This window comes from Delphinapterus leucas, chromosome 3, assembly GCF_059928025.1.
Source record: "Delphinapterus leucas isolate spDelLeu-1000000601 "Yukka" chromosome 3, BTC_Dleu_Yukka2, whole genome shotgun sequence".
Taxonomy (NCBI): domain Eukaryota; kingdom Metazoa; phylum Chordata; class Mammalia; order Artiodactyla; family Monodontidae; genus Delphinapterus; species Delphinapterus leucas.
Genome location: NC_143131.1, coordinates 111187405 through 111208994, shown reverse-complemented (window position 1 = coordinate 111208994; position 21590 = coordinate 111187405). Strand labels below are relative to the sequence as shown.

The window sequence follows — 21590 nt, the reverse complement described above, 5'->3', positions numbered from 1 at the left end:
GTGGCTGCAGCTGTGCTGTCACCCTGCCCCGATCTCGATCTGCCCTGCAGCTCCCACTTTGGAGGGGAGACATGCCTGGGGACCTGTAGCTCCAAAACTCCCCTGACAATCTCTGCAGCTCTTGGAACTTGTCCAGACTGTTGCTGTGCAGACCATGAAGGCCTGGCTGGGTTCCTGCCCCTGCTTTCCCAGGGCCTCAGATAGGCTGGGAAGTGACTTACCCAAAGTCCCCTTTCTCCCCTAGATGAGTTCAGCCCAGGGAGTGACACTAACAAAAAAATGCAGTCATGTATAGATTCAGAGGGTCACATGAGGTTGGAGTTGCGGGAAGCCTTGGTGATCCGGAGACCAGCCTGTGCTCTGCAGATAACGCAGGCCAGTGCAGGGGCAGGCGTGTGTGTGGACTCTGGGGTCTGGCAGATCCAACCTCTACCAGCCATGTGATTTTGGAGAATCTTTTGAAAAGACAGTATTTGAAAAACACTGCTTTCCTCAGGTGTAAAATGGAAATAAACGCCCCTACTTTATACAGTAAGCTTGTCCTCCTGTTCAAAAGTCTTCCCTTCCTATTCTTTATGATATTTAAAGTGAAACTCCTTGGCTTGACAGTCAAATCCCACCACCACCAAAATCCAGTCAACCCAGTGTACCGGGTATGGTCCCTCCGACCCCCTGTCAAACTGCTGCTCTGTCTCACATCTGTGTACCTGTAGCCTTCTTCTTCTCCTCTCCTACCTGAGCCTACCAAAGCCCAGGGGCAAGCTTCACCAAGTCTCCCCTGACATGGGCTTTTCTGGGCACTCACTTGTGTAAGTATTGCATGTTAACAGATAGCAATAAAGTTTTGACTCTCCAACCAGAATGTGGGATCCTTGAGGGCACAAGGATCAAGAGATCCTTGAGGGTCTCTTCTCTTATGATGTCCCCCCCAACGAGGCATTAAATAATACGTAAAAATTCCTGCTGACTGACTCACCTGAAGTTAGAATTCAGTTAAAATGCTCCCAAATATGACCTCTATTACCCAAGGGAAGGAAAATAAAGATATAAAAATAAATTGGAGACAAATTCAAATCATCTCTATTTCTGCATACTTGGTGTGGAAAAAAAACCCACCTCTACCTCCAGCCCAGAGTTGACAAGTAAAGGAACTCCCTGAAAACAATACATAGAATAAATCACAAGTACTAGTCTCACTTAAAGACTTCAGGAAGGAAAACACAGTTAAACTGAAAACTGTTAACTGGTGTTTAAAAAAAAAAAACACAACAAACAGCCAGGAAATGTTTTTAGGACCATGTCTCTCAGAGTCCCTTAGGGGCTGATTCACCCTTCAACATATCCTTCCCAACACCTGCTTTTACTAAAAACCAACAGCCCAACACCAGAGCTTTGTGAGTCAGAAGCAGAGTGAAACTGGACACAGAAGCACTCAGCTATAAAGCACATCACCCACATAACAAGCAATAGCCACACTAAGTATGACTGCCCAGTGCCCTGTGACCATGAGCGTAGGCCCTGGCGAAGCTGAACCAACACCACCCCAGACTCTCCTCCTGCCTTGTTCCTCTCTCTGATCCATGCCTCCACTTCCCCCACCCACTTGCTAAAGACATCTGGAAAAAGGTACTTGCACAACCCTCCACCCAAACGAATTCTACATTATTTCAAGTGAGACCTAAGGACCAATACATATTTCTTTCTTGTGTTTTTTTTTTTTTTTTTTTGCGGTACGCGGGCCTCTCACTGTTGTGGCCTCTCCCGTTGCGGAGCACAGGTTCCGGATGCGCGGCTCGGCGGCCATGGCTCACGGGCCCAGCCGCTCCGTGGCACGTGGGATCTTCCTGGACCGGGGCACGAACCCGTGTCCCCTGCATCAGCAGGTGGACTCTCAACCACTGCGCCACCAGGGAAGCCCTCTTGTGTTTTTTTAAGCAAGAATATTAAAAGACAGAGCTTAGAAAACTCAAGTGATATGGAGAAGAATTAGATCTACTACCGTTTGATTTTAACCTCATATTAGATAGATAATCTTTTTGAATGCAGTTCTACATCTACACATAGAAACTGTCCCTTTAAATTTCAAACACCAACTTAGTTCTCTTCCTTTCTCAGATTTTTAAAAACAGGACTTGGTCACTACAGCTTACAGAGTCATAAAACACAGTCCACACAAAACCTGTACACAAAAATGCTCATTGCAGCATTTTTTGTAATAGCTAAAACAGTGAAATAACCCAAATGTCCATCAAATGATGAATGAATAAACAAAATGTGGTATTTCCATATAATGGAATATTATTTGGCAAAGAATAGGAATAGAGTACTGACACATGCTACAACATAGATGTACCTTGAAAACATCATGCTAAGTGCAAGAAGCTAGACACAAAAGGCCACATATTGTATGGTTCTATTTATATGATCCAGGATAGGCAAATCTATAGGGAAACAAAGTAAATTAGTGGTTGCCAGGGGCTGGGGAAATGGGGAGATTGGGGAGGTGATAATTTAGGGGTACAGTTTGTTTTTGGGGTAATGAAAATGTTCTAAATTGACTCTGGTGATGAATGCACAATCCTGTGAACAGCCTAAAAACCAGTGAATTGTACATTTTAAATGGAATTGCATGGTATGAGAAATATATCTCATTAAAGCTGTTTTAAAAAAAAGAGGACATGACCTAAATATAAGACATGACACCATAAAACTCCTAGAAGAGAACACAGGCAAAAGATTCTCTGACATAGATTGTACTGATGTTTTCGTACGTCTCCCAAGGCAACAGAAATAAAAGCACAAATAAACAAATGGGACCTAATCAAACATAAGCTTTTGCACAGCAAGGAAACCATAAGCAAAACAAAAAGATGACCTATGGACTGGGAGAAAATATTCGCAAATGATGCGACCGACAAGAGCTTAATTTCCAAAATTTATAAACAGCTCATACAACTCAATAACAAAGAAAAATTAACAACACAATTGAAAACTGGGCAGAAGACCTAAATAGATATTTCTCCAAAGAAGACATACACATGACCAATAGGCACATGAAAAGATGCTCATCATCGTTAATTATTAGAGAAATGTAAATCAAAACTACCATGAGGTACCACCTCACACTGGTCAGAATGGCCATCATTAAAAAGTCTACAAATAACAAATGCTGAAGATGGGGGCGTAGAAAAGGGAACCCTCCTACACAGTTGGTGGGAATGTAAATTGGTGCAGCCACTATGGAAAACAGTATGGAGATTCCTCAAAAACTAAAACAGAGTTGGCATACGATCCAGCAATCCCATTCCTCGGCATATACCCAGACAAAACTATAATTCGAAAAATATATGCACCCATATATTCATAGCAGCACTATTCACAATAGCCAAGACATGGAAGCAACCTAAATGTCCATCAACAGATGAATGGATAAAGAACATGTAGTATGTATATTCAATGGAGTATTACTCAGCCATAAAGAATAAAATAATGCCATTTGCAACATGGATGGACCTAGAGATTATCATACTAAGTAACTCAGAAAGAGAAAGACAAATACCATATGATATCACCCACATGTGGAATCTAAAATACGACACAGGGCTTCCCTGATGGCACAGTGGTTAGGAATCCACCTGCCAATGCAGGGGACATGGGTTTGAGCCCTAGTCCAGGAAGATCCCACATGCCACAGAGCAACTAAGCCCGTGTGCCACAACTACTGATCCTACATTCTAGAACCCGTGAGCCACAACCACTGAGCCCATGTGCCACAACTACTGAAGCCCGCACGCCTAGAGCCCATGCTCCGCAACAAGAGAAGCTATCACAATGAGAAGCCCACACACCACAATGAAGAGTAGCCCTGCTTGCCACAACTAGAGAAAACCTGCACGCAGCAATGAAGACCTAATGCAGCCAAAAATAAATTAATTAATTAAAAATAAAATAAACCTTATTTAAAAAAATAAAATGAAGTACGACACAAATGAACATATCTACGAAACAGAAACAGATTCACAGTCATAGAAAACAGACTTGTGGTTGCCAAGGTGAAGGGGGGATGGGAGAGGGAACGACTGGGAGTTTGGGATTAGCAGATGCAAACTATTATATATAAAGTGTACTAACAACAAGGTCCTACTGTATAGCACAGGGAACTATATTCAATATCCTGTGATAAACCATAATGGAAAAGAATATATATATGTATAACTGAATACATTGCTGTACTTTGCTGTATAGCAGAAATTAACACAACATTTTAAATCAACTCTACTTCAATAAATTTTTTTTAAAAAGAGGACACGGGAAAAAATACCCCACAATCTCAAATTAGTGACTGTTGTTTGTGAGACTATTGTATAAGTCTATTAGTTTGAAACATCCAGAGTTAATGTGTCCTTGAGGCTATTTGTCCTGAGTGGCCTGAGAATAAGTGCCCCAAAGCAGTGCTCAGAAAGGTCCCACAGAACAAAGGACAGCTTTTCTTTCACTGACCGCAGTTTTAACTGTAATATTTTAAAACATTCAGGTATCAGCAGGTACTTATGAGTGACCTGGTTTATAAAACAGTTGATTTTGACAATTTAGACTTGGGTTGCCTCAGTTACTAGAACTAGGCTGAGACAGAGTTATGCTCAGGGAGTTTAGGGTTTGTCAGTGTCTTCATCCTCAAACAAGTCAGTGAACCTCCTGGGTACAGAGGAAGAATTTTCAAATTTTTGAAATCAAACTTTTCCAATTTATGGAGGTTACAGGTTCTTCAAATGAACAATTAAACTACCTTGCGTCAATTGGTACACATAATGATGCATATAAGGCAAACAGTAATAAAGGCAAATTTTACCAGTGTGTGCCAACAATTCAGGTTAAATAAGAAAGAAAAATAATACTGTGTAAAATTAGGATAGTAAATTTAGAGATGGGGGTTGTTTGGGAATTATAATGTGGTTTCCCATTAATTTCACTTTGTTCCTTTTTCAGTCTATAAGAACAAATATAATTCATCTTCTACCCATAGGTGGTCAGCCTAATTTTCTGATAAGAGGCAAGAGCTACAGAGACCTTGGGCTGCCCCTCTGGCTTGCTACATTTTAGCTCTGTGAGTAATCTAATCTCTGAGTCTTGGTTTCCATATTTGTAACAAAAGAATTATTTGACCAAGTTTTTGTGGAGATTGAATAAGATGTAAACTGTGGAGCATGGTGCCTAACGCACAGAGGCTTGTGGCAAAGCTGGCACAGGCTGGGTGAAGGTGGGGATCATCAAGTTCCTCGCAAAGAAAGACTTGCAACACTGAGGGAAGGTGTCAGAGAAACTTTGTCAGGCAGGGCCCTAAAGGGTTGCAGGTAAGGGAAGGACACCACCAAACCAAGAAGATGCTGATAATCAAGGAAGGCTTTTGCTAGACCCCTCATTAGAATGCCAATAAGTGGTGTAGTTGCCCTTAGCGTTAAGGACAGAAAATACCCTTATTCCCAAATATAAAACTTAGAATTAGTGTCTATTGAGGGTAAAGCTAACAAATAGGGTGGAAACAGAATATAAACAATCTCCACTCAAACTGCTCAGATTATAACACTAAATGGGGAGTCTTAGGATCGATAAACTAGAGCTGTGAAATTACCAGCTGTGGGATGAGAGGGAAGATCAGATGCAGAAGCCCTCCAAAGGGGCTGCAAAGTCAGGGCAAGCAGACAGAAACCCTGGGCCCTGCTGGGCCAGGGATGGCTCTCCAGCAGTACATGAACAGTCCACCCTATGAGCAACTGGAAGAAGGCCAACGAAGTCCACGCAAAGAACACCTCATATTTCTGGCTTACCACACACTTGTTGAATTAAAGGGACTGTCTGGGTGGGTACCATCTCCTAGGATGACAAAAGGGGACAGGCCCAAGGAGCAGAAGGGAAGGGACACCACACTCACACTGCAGAGGATGGCCCCCTTGCCCTGCATCCCCTCTGCAACATTCTAGTAATACTTCTGGTTTCACTGCTATTGTTTTTTTGTTTTTATAAACAAACTGTGAAAATCAACAAACTACCTCAACATCAAACATGTGTGATTTGCACCAATTCTTACACACACACACACAAAAAAACCAAATAATGTAGAACAAATAAGAGAAAAACTCTGGTCAACCTCTAAGCTCACCCATGGCTGGTGGCTGGCATTCTTGTCCTCAGGAGGAGGGAGTCCATTTTCTTGTTTCTCTGCGGCCTCACGACGGCCTGCAGTGCAGGGAAGTCCAGGGCCTGCTGCCATCTGCAGGCAAAACAGAAAAAACACAAGTTATGGCTCAAATCATCCACCTGAAGCCCCCAACCTGGGCCTGTCCCCAGGCAGCTGGAAGACCTGGGTCCTGTCCGGGTGTAAGAAACAGAACTCACTCAGTTCTGTGTTTGGGACCCCACCACAGAGTTGTGACAGACATAGTAAAAGTTCTAAATGATCAAGGGCTCAAGTTTTTTTTTTTTTTTAATAAATTTATTTATTTATTTTTGGCTGCATTGGGTCTCTGTTGCTGCATGCTGGCTTTCTCTAGTTGCAGTAAGCAGGGGCTACTCTTCGTTGTGGAGCACAGGCTTCTCATTATGGCAGCTCCTCTTGCTACAGAGCACGGGCTCTAGAGTGCGGGGTCAGTAGTTGCGGCACACGGGCTTAGTCGCTCCGCAGCATGTGGGATCTTCCCAGACCAGGGCTCTAACCCGTGTCCCCTGCATTGGCAGGCGGATTCTCAACCACTGCGCCACCAGGGAAGTCCTCAAGTATTTCTTAACAACAGCAGCAAACCCTTACACATGTGCCAGACATTGCTCTGAATGACTTATATTTATTAACTCATTTAATCCTCATAGAAATAGGTGAGGGACTTCCCTGGTGGCACAGTGGATGACTCCTCGCTCCCAGTGCAGGGGGCCCAGGTTCAATCCCTGGTCAGGGAACTAGATCCCATATGCATGCCACAACTAAGAGTTCATATGCCACAAATAAGGAGTTGGTGAGCCACAACTAAGGAGCCCTGGAGCCGCAACTAAGGACCCAGCAAGCTGCAACTAAGGAGCCCGCCTGCCTCAACTAAAACCCAGTGCAACCATAAATAAATAAATTTTTTTAAAAAAAATAGGTGAATGTTTTAGGAGGTCTCCGTCAATTTGCCTGATTATTGAGTTAGGCTGAATAATTAAAATGAAAACCTTCATAAAACCTGATTTCAAAGAAGGGTCAACTATGAAAACTCTGTGAGAGATTCTGAGCATCCTCCAGATCAGTCATTCCCTGAATATTTATCAAGTGCCTGTTATGGACCAGACACTGCTCTGGAACCTGGGAATGGCGGCATAGACACAAAAGACAAAGCCCCTGCTCTCGCAGAGCTTCCATTCTGGTGGAGGGGGGCCACAACAGAAGAGGTGATAAATGTTGTACAGAAGAAAAAGCAGGGTAAAGGGGATAGAGAGTGATGACAATGCTGCTAATATTCATTCATTTATTCATTCGTTTCCAAGTGCTTATTAACCATCTACCACAAGTAGGCACTATGCTGGGATGCAATGATGGGCCAAAAATAGACATGGCCCCTGCCTGTAAGGGCTACTTACTCACACAGGAGAAGCATATGATCACCCAAATAAATGCAAAGATGTTAACTCATGGTAGCTGTGATAGCAGAATGGCACAGGTCCCAGTGAGAGCATCCTAGGAAGCTCAGAAGTCTGGGATGGAGTGGGAGGAGGACAAGCATCCTTGGTAAAAAGCAGACCATGTGCAAAGGCTAGGTCACAGACAGCAAGCCAGAGGCAGAGTGGGGAGAGAGGAGGCAGATGGAGGTGGAGAAGGGATGGGGGCTCTTGCACAGCACTCCCAGCCACAAGATGTCCTTATCCTCTGAGAACTGGAGCACCACACAAGGGCCTTAGGCAGAGGAGTAAGATGGTTGGATGCCTGTGTTTTTAAAAGATTACACTATGTGGTAGGCTGAATAATGGCCCCCCCAAAGATGATGATGTCTGAATCCCCGGAAGCTATGAATATATCTCCTTACATGACAAAAAGGACATTGCAGATGTGATTAGGTTAAGGATCTCGAAATGGGCAGATTATCCAGGTGGGCCCAATGTAAACACAAGTGTCCTTATAAGAGGGACACAAAGAGAGATTCAACTACAGATGAGTGTCAGAGTGATGCAGTGTGAGAAAGACTTGTTAGTTTTAAAGGTGGAGGAAGGGTCCATGAGCCAAGGAATGCAGGAAGCCTCCAGAAGCTGGAAAAGTCAGCAAAATGATTCTGCTCCAGAGTCTTCAGAAGGAAAAGGGCCCTTCTGAAACCTTCAGAGCTGTAAAATAATAAATTTGGATTGTTTCAAGCTACTAATTTTGTGTTCATTTGTTACAGCAAAAACAGGAGACTAATACACGCTGGTTTTTGTAAAACACAGGCTAGAGGTTATGGGAAGGGGAGGCAGGGACCAGCTGGAGATCACTGTGTCATCCAGACAAGAGATGTGAAAGCTTGAACCACAGCGGTGGCAGTGAGGTGGAGAGGAGCTGAAGGACCCCAGGAGGGGAGGAGTCAGCCAGTCAAGTTCCAGACATTATTGGAATGCAGCAGCAGGCCTTCTTTAGGCTCAGGACCTGCCTGGCTCACCCTGGGCAGCGCTTACCACCCTTTGTAGAAGGCGGAAGCTTGCACTAGGGCTGTAAGACCACCTCCAGATAGAGACACCATCTGCTCACTTAACAGGGACCTGCCAGCCCCTTTCCCACAAAGGAGTCCAGGGATTTCCAGGAACACTCTAAGAACTAACACTCTCAGAATTTCGACTAGGAAAAAAGTAGCAATTGTTTCTGCCAAGCATTAGGCCTTGCAGTGAACCTTTTTTTCTTCCTAAGAGAGATTTTGTAATCCTGGAAAGGAGGCATCTAAATTTAAATATACCTATCTTCGGGCTTCCCTGGTGGCGCAGTGGTTGAGAGTCCGCCTGCCAGTGCGGGGGACATGGGTTCGTGCCCCGGTCTGGGAGGATCCCACATGCCGCAGAGCGGCTGGGCCCGTGAGCCATGGCCGCTGAGCCTGCGCGTCCGGAGCCTGGGCTCCGCAACGGGAGAGGCCACAGCAGTGAGAGGCCCGCGTACCGCAAAAATAAATAAATAAATAAAAATAAATAAATATACCTATCTTCAACCCAGATGAAACAGAACCATGATTATATCTAACATGTAGAAATTTCACGGTCAGTAGCATAATGCAGAAGTTAAAGAAAGAGAATAAAGGAGAAACTAGGAGACCCTCTCTCAGCATTTCCTCCATTGCTATTTAATGATTCAGGTCTACTGAAAAAGTGGGATCCTAATCTGGTCCAGCCTAAAAGGGCTATTGAGAAGAAGAGGCAATAAAAATTATTTCAAAGGATTTTAGATATATTCTATTTTACTCCAAAAGTATAAATATATACCCACCAAGACAAATACCTTGGAGGATACTGAAGGGTGGCAAGAAAGTCTTGTCATCCTCCCATGGCTTTGCAGGAGGCCACAGGGACCTAACTAGATTCTAGGAGCATATAAGGACCCAGGAGTGCCTGCAGATGGCAAAATACCAGGCAGTCCTGTTAAGGTTAGGACACATTAATTTAAAAATAGTTATATGTTTAAATTGTTTTTCTGTTGACAAAAGTGACATATGTTTATTAGTGGAAACCCCAAAAATTTCCTGTACTCCCAACAGTCCAGAGATAGCTTATCTGTAAATATTTCTTCCAATTTTTCACACACAAACACACAGGCAAACACACATACACACTTTCTTTTTAACAACATTAGGATAGTGTGCATATTTTTCTTTTGCAACCAGCTTTGTTTTATCTAACAGTATATAATTTTTCCATGTCAGTAGATATACTTTAAAGAGTTGGCACTATTCTATCACTATTTTCCATGGTATCAAAATCACTTAACTAATCCCTTATTGTTAAACAACGGAGTGGTTTCTAACTTTATGATAACGGAAGTCACACTGGGAAGAACAGCCCCATATATAAGAACACCTCCCCATTTAAAATCTGTGTCTGAAGCTCAGATTATTTCTTAGGGTTGTGTTTCACACCTTTCAGTCATCCATACAACAATATTATTATTTTGCCATAATTAAATGCCATCTGTACTGTACTTAACATTTCTCTTTAAATCAACTCATTTTTGCCCTTAAATAAAAGTGTTTTAAAAGCAAACCTTATTTACTATTGTCAATGGAAAACCAGCATCAAATGTCATAAATGAAGGCAGCCACAATAAATAAATACAATGGAAAACCACAACAGTGTCACGAAAATACAGTTGATGCTGCTATCCCTTTGCTCATCCTTTTATATCAAGTGGGAGATTAGGAAGGCTTAACAAGGTGTTAAAGACATATTTAGCTCCAAGCTGAGATTTTTCTCCTCCCCTTGGTCAGAAGATTGGAAAGGAATTGACCAGAGGAATAACTTTGTTACCACGGGAGTCAGTGTTAGATGATGCTGCAAATGTATCCCGCCTAGAATTACCCTGCACCACCTGAAATAAGCCCAAAGGCAAACATGTTTTAGGATACATGTTGAAATCAGAATTACGGGGATAAAATGTATGGACACTTTAAAAAGGTTTTGATAAACTCCATCCAAGTTAGTTTTACCATAGTTTTACTATGAGAGTGCCCACTTTACTTCACCCTCAGATACTGTTATATACAAAAATGTTAAAATGTTAAGCTTTTTAGTGTAAGATATTCAGCAGCTGAATTTTCAAAGCTATTTTCATACTCCTCCAGCCAGTTTCTGACCCTGGGGAGGGCAATTATATGAACCTCAGCTAGTGGTAAATTTACACAAACTGATATTGCACTTGGTTTAACCAAGCTAAAGTAAACTCAGTAAAACATGAGGAAGTGACTTTAGCATTTGCAAATATTTTAGAATGCTTTTGTGCAGGCAAAGGTCAAATGAGGATCAGAATAGCATGGATTCCAAAGAATACTTTTGAGAAATAAGAGACCCAGAGAGGCATTACTCCTGAGACACAAATCACTAAAACTTTTCAGTAAGTCAAAGAAAACTCTAAAATAAACATGTGTTTAAGCCTTCCTATCTTGGTGTAATAAGCAACTGCACAAATAGGTTACAGATTAATGCAACTGTTAAGACTTCTAAAATAGAAAAATAAAAGCGTATTTTGAAGCATGAAGAGTTAATAACAATAGGAAGCTTCCAGATTATTTCAATAATTCTTAGGCAGACACACATGTGTATGTGCCTGTGGGAGAGGAGGATTAAAAACATGCTAAAAAGTTTCTTATGTTTGAAATGAAGTTGGACACTCTGATTAATTTTTAGCATTTATAGGAAAATATGTTTACCTATGCTTAGAACTTAATGAGGGCTCCTAATAGGATACAGAATTCCAAGTCACTAAATGAAATGAAGGAAGGAAGGAATGGGGACAAAGACACCTTGATGATTCCGGAAGACGTCATAAGAAAAAAAAAAGAATATATAAATAACACAACTCAATAACAAAAGACAATCAAATTTTCCAAGTAGATCTGAATAGACATTATTCCAAAGAAGATATACAAATGGCTAATAAGCATATTAAAAGATGCTCAATATCATTAACCATCTGGGAAGTGCAAATTAAAACCACAATGAGCTAGAAATTTACACCTGTTAGGATGGCTATAATCAAAAATACAGACAAGTGTTGGTGAGGATGTAGACAATTGAAACACTCATGCATTGCTAGTGGAACTGTAAAATGTTGCAGCTACTTTGGAAGTTTAAACAAAGACATACCATATGATCCAGCAATTACACTTCTAGGTATATACCCAAGAGATGTGAAAATATGTTTACACAAAAATTTGTACACGAATGTTCATAGAAGCATTATTAGTAATAGCCAAAAAGCAGAAACAATCTAAGTGTCCCTCAACTGATGAATGGATAAACAAAATGTTTATCCACATGATAAATCCACATGATGGAATATACTGGGCAATAAAAAGGAACAAACTGGGGCTTCCCTGGTGGTGCAGTGGTTAAGAATCTGCCTGCCAATGCAGGGGACATGGGTTCGAGTCCTGCTCCAGGAAGATCCCACATGCCACGGAGCAACTAAGCGCATGCGCCACAACTACTAAGCCTATGCTCTAGAGCCTGGGAGCCACAACTACTGACCCTGCGTGCTACAACTACTGAAGCCCGCATGCCTAGAGCCTGTGCTCTGCAACGAGAAGCCACCGCAATGAGAAGCCCGCGCACCACAACGAAGAGTAGCCCCCACTCGCCACAACTAGAGAAAGCCTGCGTGCAGCAACGAAGACCCAATGCAGCCAAAAATTTTTTTAAAAAAGGAACAAACTACTGATACATGTTGTAGTGTGGATAAACCTCCAAAACATTATGCTAAGTGTATGAAGCCAGTCACAACAAACCACATATTGTTACAATCCCATTTATATGAAATGTCCAGAAATAGGCAAGTATATAGAGACTGAAAGTAGATTAGTGCTTGCCTAGGGCTGGGGAGGGGAATATTAAGGGATACTGGAGAATGACTGCTAATGGAGTAATAAAGATGTTCTAAAATTAGATTATGGTGATGGTTACACCCTCTGTAAATATACCACAAACCACTGAATTGTATCCTTTTAATGGGTGAATTTTATGGTATGTAAATTATATCTTAATAAAGTTGTTAATAATAATAAAAAGGAGACCATAAATGAAGCTAACAGATAGGAGACCAGACTACGGGAAGATTTACAACATTGACATTTCACGAAGGATTAACATCTTAGTGAGCATACCAATATATAAGGATCAAATGAAAACCAGATAGAAAATATCAGAAACCTAAAAGAAGAGAAATGAGACAAATAGGCAATTCACAAATGGCAAAACAATATGATGAGATGCTCAATTAAAACAGAAATGGAGTACTGCTTAACCTACTAGTTTGACAAAAAATTACTAAATTAGATAATAATAAGTGCTGACAGACACTGGAAAAGGGACTCTTCATGGACTCCTGGTGGGAGGAAACTGATGAAGCCATTCAGCAGCACAAAGTAGCAGTTTTTAGTAAAAGACATCCTACAAGTATCCCAGAATTAGCAATCTCATACCTATCTATGGATCTATCTATCTCAGAGACATTCTTGCCGGAGAACACACAGAGACACTGGAAAGGATATCTGGTGCAGCACTGTTTGTGGAAGCAAGGAGTTGGAGGCCACTTAATGTCTATTTCCGGGGGACTAGTTAAGTACTTGCGGTGTACACTCTTGATAGAAAATTATGCAACAGCCAGGATTAATGAATCAGACTTACATATGTCAATATGGTTCGACTTAAAAACATAATGCTGAGGGAAACAAAGAAACAGTATGAGATTTATAGCACAGCAGTACTTATTTAGATAAGTACAAAAAAAGCAAAACATGACATACATTTCAAAGATACACATTTTCTGAGAAGATATAAGGAAAGGTAGTTTGTAAAACAAACAAATATGTCACCATGGTTGCCTAAGTGTGCGTGCATGGGAAGGAGCGTGTTGAGAAATGGAGGATAAAAGGAAATAATGAAATGACAGACTCTAAATGGACCAAGGGTTATAGTGTGCCATGACTGAAGAGTACGAGCAATTCAATTTTGAAGGCCTGAGATCCTAAGGAAAATAAAATCCCATGCATTATTTTCTTGTGAAAAATGTAATAAAGTACATCACATGCTGGTGGCTAAACCAATGAATAATAAAGCCACGAGAAAAGAAGGTAGTAGGGAGGCTTGCACGGTCTTTAGCGGATTCATTCAGTTTTCAGGAACATGGAAGCAAGAACTTGGGGTGGTGAAAATGCTGTGGATGGTGTCTACTACAACCCTCTCCCTCTCCACCCGCAGACAGAAGAGAGGAAAGGGAGAGAACCATGCATTTCAGCTTAAATTTAGTTAATAGGAGAGAGAAGAGACATTAACGAATTCCAAAGAAAAGGAATAGCTCATTGAAAGTACATCACAAAATCAAAGAATCTGATTTTCTGGCTCATGATAAAGGTGGTATTTTCTAAAAGCAATAAATACTCACCACCACCCTGAAGGGGTGTACAGAGGGGGAACTCCATGTTTTAAAAATTAGGACCTTGATCTTTTGTCAAGGCTGTTTTCAAAGTTAAGTTTATTCAAGTGTTCTTTCAGTAATGGGCCTTACGATCAGATCCATGTGATTAGGCTGAGACAAAAGTTGAGTAAAAGGGGGGTGCTCTTGGTATTGCCTACAAAAACCATCATCACTCAAATGTAAGTCAAGTGCCTGCGATTTAGTCACTTTACTCCTAACACTTAGGGTCTTCTCCCATCTACACAACTGGTCTTGTGGGCACCTTGCATATATATTTTCTCTTGCCAGGGAATGGGGGACACCCAAGGGCAGCGGCTGTCTCCATAGCCTTGAGGTGGAGCCCAATTTTGAGCTGGCATGACCAAGGGCAAAGACCTGGGCATTCATCTTTCACCCTTCTGCTGGTGGACGGAGTGGACAGAAAGTGTCCTGTTTGGGATGGACTGAGTCCCCGAGTGCATCCACCCCTGACCATTTCTGCCAGCCCTGGGGTTGGGGCCCCTGCAGAGTCAGCCCCTGTTTTCACCTGGGCAGAGCCTTGGGGAGGGAGCGGCATCCTGGCCTAGTTACTCTCCATGCCTACGACCAAGAGAGATGAGCTGCAAGCTTGCCAGCTCAGGGAACACCTGAAAGGCACCCCAGGTGAGCCCAAGTACACCAGATCTGAAAAACGTAGCCAAACAAGCCAGGTATGGGGCTGCGTGCCCAAGCAGAGGAGTTTGATAGAGATAAGAAGGCGTAAATTATGAATTCCTCCCTGCTGGGCTCAGGTGAGACATGCTGCTCAGCATTTTACATACATCCTCCCACTTTGATTTTTACAGAAACTCGGTGGAGGTGTGGGGTGGGGTGGGTGTCGGCCTTCTACAAAAAGAAAACGTGTGATGGGAGCGATGGCCTGGCTAGCCCCCGCCCCACCTCGACCCCACGCAGCCAGATCCTTGGCGCGTTTGTCCAAGCCCCCCGCCACCCCGCCCTGGGCTTTCAGCCCTGCCTGGAGGATCAGAGCCACAAGAGCCCAGCGGTACCGCATCTCAGGCCCTCCCAGCCCCGCCGCAGGAACCCCCGGCCAGGCCGGCCCTCGCCCAACGGCCGCCTGGCGTCCCGCCCGCGCGATCCGCAAGGAGGAGCCCGCGAGGCGACCACGAAAGGGCTGCGCTTACCTCGCCGGGCGCGGGCTGTGGCCTCAGCTCGCTAGCCCCAGGCCCACCGCCCCGCACCCTGCGCCCCTCGCCCCGACGGCTGATACGCCGGCTGTTGGACACCGCCACTTTCATTTTCCTCAACACTCTCGGCAGGAAAGCGAAAGCGAAAGTGAAAGCGGCCGAGAGGCGGGCTTGAGCCCGAGCGCGCGGTGAACGCGGAGCACGGGGCCGTCAGCCAGAGGCGGGGGCCCGGGCCTCGGGTCTGCACGTGGCTGTCCGGGCGGCGTTCGGCTGGAGCCACGTCCACCCGAGACACCAAAGTCAGCCCATTGCGCACGTCGCGGCCGCGCATTGCGCCCTCGCCCGGCTACGCGGCCCACGGCGACTCAATCCCCCCGGGCTGCTTTCTCATCTGCCCTTCATTTAGCGCCCGCCGGGGCCTCGCAGCTGGAGGCGGGCCCGGGATCTGACTGCCGGCGGCGCTTCGTGGGTTTCTGGCCTGAGCAGGCGGGTGCTGGCCTGGGCGTTTGGGGGCAAGCCTCTGAGGGGTCCCGGTGGGAGGTGCTGAGGGAACTGCTGCAGGTTTCGTTCTCAGACCCCGGGAGTCCGGCGCTCCCCAGCCTAGGCATGCGCACTGGTCCCTCTGCCCCGCTGGGGGCACAGGCACCGCTGACAGCCCGTTCCTGACCACGAGGTACCAGGCTCTTCATCCTGGGTCAGCGGGGAACTAAAAGTCAATGATGTCGGTGAAATGAGGGGCGCTTCGTTTGATAAGAAAAACTGGAACAGCAAGTTTAAGGTTTGGAATCCTGGTCTGAGTGGTGCCTATCAATACCCGAGGATTTAGAGATTCCAGGTTAAAGCCCTGACTCTGGCACTTGTTGGCTGTGTGATTTGGAGCAAAATATTTACTCCCTTAGCTTTAGTTTCTTCTCCTGTAGGATGGGGATAATAACCATACCTACCTCAGGGTTGTGGGAATTAAATGAAACGATATAAGGGACTAAATATTTGGTATTTTCTATTAGGCTGTAGGTGGGTTCTTTGAGGGCAGCGACCAAATCATTGTTTTTCTGGATGCTTGATAGACATTCTCTAATAGTTGATAAAAGGATAGTTTTCAAAGTTCGAACTGTTATCTTCACTTAGAAGAACTGGAGGGGGGGATGGGGAGGGCACTGCAGTCTTTTTGGAAGGCACCTCACACTTAGCCTGACAATTAACCCCTATAATTATGCCACTGCTAACAAAGTTTGACAGAAGTCTCTACAGCTCTGTCCAGCATCAGCCACTGACAGCTGAAAAATACTTTTGTAAGCACTTCTGTAGAAACCGAAAAACACTGTCAAGACTCCGTACCCAAAAAACAATTTGCCATGTGTTTCTTTGTTATTTTTTGTCATAGAGCAGTGTGATAACTGGAACAGAAAAACAAAACAAACTGCTTAATCTGCCAGTTACTTTGGTTTGCCTGTTTGTAATTTGGGCACATTCCCTGTGTGATGGAGGCCTTGATCTGTGACTGATGTTGTGGCTTTTCATGTGTCCTTGCAGTGTTTCCCTCAAGAGCAGGTGGGGCAGTGGGGCAGGCCAAAGGATGACCTTAGAAAAACACGTTTCCCCCTCCAGAAGATGATGCTTTTGGTCTGTGGTATGAAGCAAAAAGGAAAAAAAAAAAAAATCATCAAGGCAAGCCTTGGAGCCTCTTCCTTGTTATAGGACAATAATTCTTGACTCCGTGAGAGCAAAGTAGAGCTAAAGTTACATCAAAAGTATGTCTGGGGAGCTTCCCTGGTGGCACAGTGGTTGAGAGTCTGCCTGCCGATGCAGGGGACACGGGTTCATGCCCTGGTCCGGGAAGATCCCACATGCCGCGGAGCAGCTGGGCCCGTGAGCCATGCCGCTGAGCCTGCGCATCCAGAGCCTGTGCTCTGCAACGGGAGAGGCCACAATAGTGAGAGGCCTGCATACCGCAAAAAAAAAAAAAAGTATGTCTGGGAGATGAGGGGCAGGAAAAGACAAAAAAAAGTCACAAGAAAATAAAGCCAAATCCTGGTTACCTTTTATAGATGTTACACATGGGAACAGAGAGGTGCCGGGAGGTGATGGCTAGCCTGGAGTCTTGGTGATTTCCCAAGGTCTAGATTTGGTCTTCAACCTTGTGGGGTCAAACATTTCATCTTTCAGTGTTCCAGCGTTGACTAAAAATCAGCAAAGTGTAAAATCAGGATGCAAACTTATTGATTTCATTAACTATTTGCTAGACTATGTTAAGTGCATTACATACATTGCCTCATTTAATTCTCTCTACAGTCCTGTAGTGCCTTGCCATCTTTTTTCAGTTGGGGGAAAAAAATGAAGGCAATCCCCAAGGTCACACAGTTAATATGTATATAAGTGGTAGAGTCAGGGTTCAAATAAAGGCTGATTCCAAAACCTGGAGCTTAACTATTCCTGTTAGAAGCAAAACCGCCCAGAACACTGGACTCTAGAGTTTGCCTGATGAATGCACTCTCTTTTGTGCATTTTGAACTGTGCAGTTTGGAGCCTAATTTTCAGAAAGTGGCTTGGCGAGCTTGAAATAGAATCGGAAGAGTGAATTATCTGCCTTAAATGTTTAATGATATCAGGCTTGGGTAGCCTGCTGCGTCTTCTTCCACAGCAAAGGTCAGATGACCTGCTGGGGGGACTGGGCACTCATTCCTGCTGGCCTGGCTGGCCCTTCTCCTCGGGATGGTGCCTGATCAACACTCACATCTTTTTTATTATGCTACATGGGCTGCTCCTTCTCAGATGGACACATTTCTTTTTTAGATAAAATAAGGCCTTACTGAATAACAGTACTGTTAGGCCTTGTAAGTCCTGGAGTCCTTATTTCGCTTTATGGAAGCATATCTTTGCTCTGATTGACTTGATTTTGTATCCCAATTCTTTGAGGGCAACTCACTTTCTTTTCTTTCTTACCCTCCCTGACCTTCTAAATCTAGAATACAATCTTATGCAATAGCAGGTTCTGCAGCAAGCACTTTATCCAGGCCTGTAGTGCTCATCAATGAAGACCTGAAAACCCAAGTCCAAGGCCAGCACTCAAAAACTTTATCATGGGCAGAGAGTGGGGATGCTCGGGTGGAGGAGATCAGGCAACACAGCTAGAGAACAGTATAAATGGAAAGAAATGGTTAGAAAAGAAAACACCTGGTGTGATTCAAATAAAAAGGAAAAAAATAAAAAAAACTCTTTTAGATACTTCATTCATTCAACAAGTATTTTGTGGCAACTGCAAAATGCAGCCGCTCTGCTAATCCTGGGGATTCAATAATGAGTGAAAATAGACACAGTCTCTGCCCTCAGGAAACACACTTTAGTGATGTAGTCAGACAACCAAATAATCAGTCAATTATAGAATACCATCCTAAATGTTACAAAGGGCATTTCATTCTATGAGAAGGATTTGAACCTCTCTGGAGGGGTGGGAGGGCGGGGTCCTAGAAGGCTTCTCAGAAGAAGGGTTGTTTGAACTGGGAGCTAAGGAATGAGGATTAGTTAACTGGGTAAAGGGGCATGGGCTTGGAGAAGAGATAATTAGTGGCGGAAACAGCATGTGCAAAGGTCCTGAGGCAGGAAAGAACTTGGAACATTTGGAGAACTGGAAGAAGGCTGGATCTGAACCATTGTCTATCTGAAACTCAAAGGGTCAATTGAGCCATAAGAAGAACCCAAGTCCACAGGAGGCTATAGAGTAAGGCAAAGCCATAACAGGTAGGGCCTTAAAGGTCATGCTCAGGACTTAGGTCTTTATCCCATGAGCACTATGTTGTTTAAGCAAGGGGTTGTAGCATCTGACTTGTGTTTTGAAATGACTGCTTTGTCTGTTGTGTGGTGAATGGATTGAAAGATGGTCACCTGTTGGGAGCAAGATGATGGTGGTAGTGGTAGGGGAGACAGAGAGAAATGGACAGATGTGAGAGCTGTTTAGGAGGTAAAATGGTCAGGAACTTAGCAATGGATTGGGTCTTAGAGATAACGGAAAAGGAGATACCAAGCATGACTCCCAGGTTGTGTAATTGAATGAATGATTGTGGCAGGAATGTAGGTACTCAGATCTCTCTTCAAGAGACCCTTCTACAATGAATATAGTTAGCTGAGAGCCTCCAGCCACTGGCACCTTCAGATCCACTGCAGTATTTACACAAGGCCTCACGTTCTGGCTGCTCCCGGTCAATGAATGATCACAGTATGGGTACAAGAGCCAGGCCATTTCTGCCCAAGGTGGGACTTCTCCAACAGGAAATCTGTATTCTGGGGCTTCCCATCAGTGTGGCCAGCACTTTCTCAGAGCTCTGCAGTTTGAGGATCTTCCTACCTAATCCTCCTTCCTTCCCTCTCCCCTTTCACAGGGGACATACCTGCATCGTGGTCTGAGTCTCTCTCTGCCTTCTCTTGCTCTCTCTCCTCTTTACACTTCATGAACATTTTTCCCATTAAACTCACGCATTTAATACCATCTTGCTGTCTGCTCTAGGAGGACTCAAACTGACACAATGATGTCCTTCACTGAGTTGGAGAATCTTGAAAAGGACCAAGTTTTGTAGGGGTTCTGTTCTGCCCATGTTGGGTGAGGTGTCAGGTGGGCAGGGGACCTCTGTATCCACTTTCCCATTCATAAGATATGTTCTGCTTTACTATTAAACTATCAGCTATGTCCTCTGTGTGAGCTAGTGTCTTTATAAAACGCTTGTTCCATGGATAACCTTCAAACCTCACTTTAGAACTCAATACTATAACTGTTTGCCTCTAGAAAAATACGACCTGCCAATTGCAAAAATATCTCTTAACTTTCTTGAGGAGGAGGCAAAAGTCAAAACATAGAAAGGGAGGGCTTCCCTGGTGGCGCAGTGGTTGAGAGTCCGCCTGCCGATGCAGGGCACACGGGTTCATGCCGCGGTCCGGGAAGATCCCACGTTACGCGGAGCGGCTGGGCCCATGAGCCGTGGCCGCTGAGCCTGTGCGTCCGGAGCCTGTGCTCCGCAACGGGAGAGGCCGCAACAGTGAGAAGCCCGCATACCACAGAAAAAAAAAAAAAGAAAGACAGGGGTGAGCAATTGTTCTTGAACAATCAAAGGTAAATAATTTTGCTTTGGGTGTCCCTGGTTCTCTGGGGAAAAGAACTAGTCTTTTATAAGTGTTCCCAAAGGGAAAGACATATATTTGGCAATACAGATGGAAATCTCTGTCATTCTGTACAGAAAAGAAGTTAGCACACCAAAAGGCACTCTTGTTCTGACATCTTTCTCCCTGAGCAAGGTGCCTCTGGAGAGCTGGGTGGCATAGGATGACCTTGCTGTGGAGACTTGCTGTTTGAGTGAATCACCTGTGAGAGGGCAGAGCTCTTCTGGTCCAACATTGGCTTATCCCATTGAAACAGGCTTGAACACAGATCATGACTACTACTGAGCTTTCTCATAGGTCATACATTTCCTTCACTAATCCCAGACACCAGACAGCCCAAACCCATCTCACTGTGAAGGCTGGAGGCTGACAGTAAGTGAGTTTACATGTTTTGTTACCAAAGCTTTCGAGAAGCCCAGGTACCATTAATCTGCTTGGACTAAAAAGAAAAAGAAGTCGGTGTGGGCATCATGAATTATATTTTCCTGAGGGGTCTGCCTCTCATTAAGGGATGAATGAGTAAAAATATCTGTTGAACAAAAAGAAAAACTACCAAATGTAAAGTGAATGTACTACTTAAGTACTTTAGGGGTAGAAGACTTGTCTTTCCTCCCAAAGGTAGTTATAATTCCCCTCATGAAACCAAACAGAAAATAAAGATTAATTATTTGTAGAGTCAATAATTACATTGGGGGGGGTCAGGAGGAATAGCAATATTATTTTCAACACAAATTTAGTTCTGCTGTGTACTTTACATGCATGATCCGGTTGAATCCTTATAAAAACCTAATTAGATCGATCATCTATTCTACAGATGAGGAAACTGCGTCTCAGAATGGTTAAGTAAGTTGCTCAAACTTATAGAACTAGTAAGTGGAGAAGCCTACTTTTGGACCTCAGGGACCACATATCTGCTCCAGGTGTGGACACTTAGCCAATAAGCTATAGTGCCTCCCAAGAGGATGTGCTTTGAGGTGAACCTTGAACAGGGATAGAATTAGGATAATCAGAGATGAAGGAGGACGATGTATGTATGAAGGCAGGAATGTCAAAAAGAAATATAAAACTGGAAGTGTGTCATGTCAGGAGTTGAAATACATTAAAATATGTGAAAG

General features: G+C 43.9%; 1 pseudogene across 1 annotated transcript in view; it reads right to left on the bottom strand.

Moving 5' to 3' along the window:
- The window catches only part of LOC149749640 (uncharacterized), a 75024-nt pseudogene extending 59366 nt beyond the window's left edge, over positions 1-15658 (bottom strand). The window contains exons 1-3 of the transcript XR_016392559.1: positions 15531-15658; positions 15325-15451; positions 6158-6268 (exon numbers count right to left, since the gene is read on the bottom strand). The product of XR_016392559.1 is annotated as an uncharacterized LOC149749640 (transcript). The remainder of the gene's footprint in view (positions 1-6157; positions 6269-15324; positions 15452-15530) is intronic.
- Between the last annotated feature and the right edge of the window lie 5932 nt (positions 15659-21590).